Source organism: Cebus imitator, unplaced genomic scaffold (genome assembly GCF_001604975.1).
Source record: "Cebus imitator isolate Cc_AM_T3 unplaced genomic scaffold, Cebus_imitator-1.0 Scaffold318, whole genome shotgun sequence".
NCBI classification, from domain to species: Eukaryota; Metazoa; Chordata; class Mammalia; order Primates; family Cebidae; genus Cebus; species Cebus imitator.
The window spans coordinates 1,066,652-1,070,216 of NW_016107633.1; the positions used below are offsets into that span (position 1 = coordinate 1,066,652).

Below are 3,565 nucleotides of genomic sequence, written 5' to 3' on the forward strand. Positions count from 1 at the left end.
AAAAAGAAAGAGGAGAAAATGAAAGGGGGAGAGGAAAGAGAATATCATGCTGAGTCATTCAGACACCTTGATGTCTTTGGACCCCATCTGAAGAAACACAGATGCAATCTTTATCACCCACCATGGTGGCTTAACCTCACTGACAGCAGCATACATAACAGGAGCTGGTTACATTATTATTCCTAGTCCTGATTTCCATTCCCACCTCAAAAAAGAAGAGGGGGGAAAAAAGCACCATAAAACCAAACTTACTGTAAGTTTATATTTCTTTCTTTTCTTTTTTTTGAGACAGGTCTCGCTCTGTCACTGGGCTAGAGTGCAGTGGTGTGATCATGGCTTGTTGCAGCCCAGACCTCCCAGATTCAAGTGATCCTCCTGCCTTAGCCCCTGAATAGCTACAGGCACATCCCACCACTCCAGCTATTTTTTAAACTGTTTAGTAGAGATAGGGAATCTTTTCTTGCCCATGCTGACCTTGAATTCCTGGGCTTAGGCAATCTTCCTGCCCTAACTTCCCAAAGTGCTAGTATTACATGTGTAAACCACTGCACTGGTATATATTTCCCACATTATCCTTAAGGAAAATCAGGCCAGAAGTCAAGAGAGTGAGTTTTGGCTTTGTTAGCTTGTACTGTACCTCAATCATGAGAATTAACTTCTTGGGGTCCTTAGTTCCCTTATCATCTAATGGGAGCGTGGTAGGGGAGAGATTCTAGTTTGGCTGATTCTTTTAAGGATTCTAAAACTTTATGATTTTATCTTTACTCATGTTTTCATTAAACAACCAAGCTCGTTTATGCTTACCCCCAAACTACAATGACTCATGCTAATACAGCACAAAAAATAAAGCCAACTAATTTAATGAAGGCTGCAGAAAATGTCATCCATGTCCATCTCTGGGAGGAAGTGTTAGATGTTTCAGATACGAGGTTAATCTTCAGAGATAAATCTCCTTTATGTGACACTGGTCACTCACCATTTCCTACCTTTAAAGGTGCAAGGTGAAATGATCTTATGATTTAGGAGGTGTAGGTCTGCTGGGGTCAGGGTTCTAGTGGCAGATGAAAGGGTTATTCAATTCTGGAATGAAAAATCAAGGGCTAGCCATACTGACAGACGTTGGCCTCACTGAAGGCTGGAGTGGCGAATTCCTAATCAACATGATAAACGATTACTTCAAGCCCACTATGGCTTCATGTTGAGCAGCATGTTGTGGTGGAAAGAAAAGTAGAATACATATTCATTAAAGCCAAGAGGTTCTCATCTAGCTAGTGATACAGAATAAAACTAAATACAAAAAATAGGGAATGTGAGTGTATTTAAAATGTGTGCCAAAGAAAGCAGATAGCCACAGGTCAGAAAAAGGAGGAAATCAGTGTAGGAAGGAAGAGAAGACAGAGCAAAACTTGGACAAGGCTGTTTTAAAGGATAAGTGAAAGGCGGCACCTGACTTTTAGCTATGTCTGCCTCCCACCAGAATGTAAACATCAAAAGGGGTGGGCCTGCATCTGTCAGTGCCAATGCTCAACACAGTTCCTGGCATATCTGAAGAATTATGTATATTTAGAAAATGAGGATGGAGTTGGAATCAAGCACAATGTTATGAGAAATAACCATGAGGGAACCTGCTTGAATCAGATAGGTTAAGGGGTAATGATGAATGAGGCCAAATGTATCAAGTGGGATCCTCACACAGGTCAGAGCAGGGAGTGTAATATCACAACTGAGCCTCCTAACCATTGGGCCATGCCTGAGGGTTTGCTGAGTTCACCACTCCTGCAAACACCTAAGTAGAGGCTGAACTATCTGTCAAGGATATAGAAGCATGGATAAAGATGCATGCAGATAACTACGACAGTGCATTTTCTTTTTTTTTTGAGATGGAGTTTCACTCTTGTTATCCAGTCTGGAGTGCAATGGCACGATCTCGGCTCACTGCAACCTCCGCCTCCTGGGTTCAGGCAGTTCTCCTGCCTCAACCTCCTGAGGAGCTGGGATTACAGGCATGCGCCACCATGCCCAGCTAATGTTTTGTACTTTTTAGTAGAGACGGGGTTTCACCATGTTGACCAGGATGGTCTCGATCTCTTGACCTCGTGATCCACCCGCCTCGGCCTCCCAAAGTGCTGGGATTACAGGCTTGAGCCACCGCGCCCAGCGACAATGCATTTTCACCTGTAATATACGTGATAGGAGTTTTACAAAGGGCTCAAAATGATAGTGTGACATGGCTTCAAAAAAATGTTTGTATTAGTAAGCACATGGAGCACACAGAGTTACTGAATGAAAGGTTTGTTTTTTTCTTTTTCAAGACGGAGTCTTGCTCTGTCGCCCATGGTGGAGTACAGTGGTGTGATCTCAGCTCACTGCAACCTCTGAGTCCTGGGTTCAGTGATTCTCCTGCCCCAGCCTCCGGAGTAGCTGGGATTATAAGTGTGCACTACCATGCCTGGCTAATTATTTATTTTTAGTGGAGATGGAGTTTCACCATGTTTGCCAGGCTGGTCTCAAACTCCTGACCTCAGGTGATCTGCCCGTCTCGGCCTCCCAAAGTGCTGTGATTACAGGCGTGAGCCACCGCACCCAGCCTGGAAGTTCTGTTAATGAGTGTTCAGAGAAAGGGAAATAACAGTCGGGTTACACAAAGAAAACACGATAGCTGTTTCTTTAAATGTCTGAAAAATTATCCTGAAGTCATGTATATTTTTCTCTGCATTTACAAGGGTAGAGTTAAACAGGACAAAGATAAAGGCAGACTCTGTGTGTCTGTGAGATCTTAACAATTATAACATTCCTAGGGTGGGATGGATGCCCTTGGGAAGAGTAAGCTCCCAGCCTATATATAAGAGATACTGCAGAAGAGGTTTATGCTTTAACCTGGTCAGACCTCTCAGATTTTTCCAACTCTGAAAGTTTAATGATCTTTAAAAGGTCTATTTTAGAATAAGTGGTGCAACTCTTTATCCACAAATGTCAAAACTAAGAGTCAAAACTGGAGTGCCACTGCACTCCAGCCTGGGTGACAGAGTGAGACTCTGTCTCAAAAACAAAAAAACAGAAAACAAAACAATGTCTGGTACTTGGTAAATGCTATATAAATGTTAACGCTTGCCTTTCATTTTGAGAGTATGTACCTCCTAGACAGATACTTTTGGTGTTAAAAGTGTTCTCTATAACATGAAATAAAGGTGATACTACATTGTCCTTTTTTGTATAGTGTCTTTAGTAATTCCTACTGTGCCCCCTACAAAAAAAAAAAAGTTTTTAAAAGAGAAGAAATGAAAAACCAAGTAAGTGTAAGTCAATTTCTAATACACTTTTTTGGGGAAAATTTTGCCCATCCATAAAATGTGAAACCATGGTTCTATAATAAAAAGACAAGAAAGAATATCACACCTAGCTCTTACTTCCTTAATTGAGAAGAAAACCATTGGGAAAAAAACTTTTTAGGTTCATCAGCCAAAAAGTCAAAATCACATACAGTATATCCTCTACTGAAAAGTCAAAATGGAAGTTACTCTAATGTCCTCAAATAAATTTCACCCTAAACAAAAAACAAGTAAAA

The 3,565-nt window shown here is 41.3% G+C and overlaps 1 protein-coding gene across 1 annotated transcript in view; it reads right to left on the reverse strand.

The window, feature by feature from the left end:
- Positions 1-3,565, reverse strand: part of LSM14A (LSM14A mRNA processing body assembly factor) — a 27,744-nt gene that overhangs the window by 1,612 nt on the left and 22,567 nt on the right. The window lies entirely within an intron of this gene.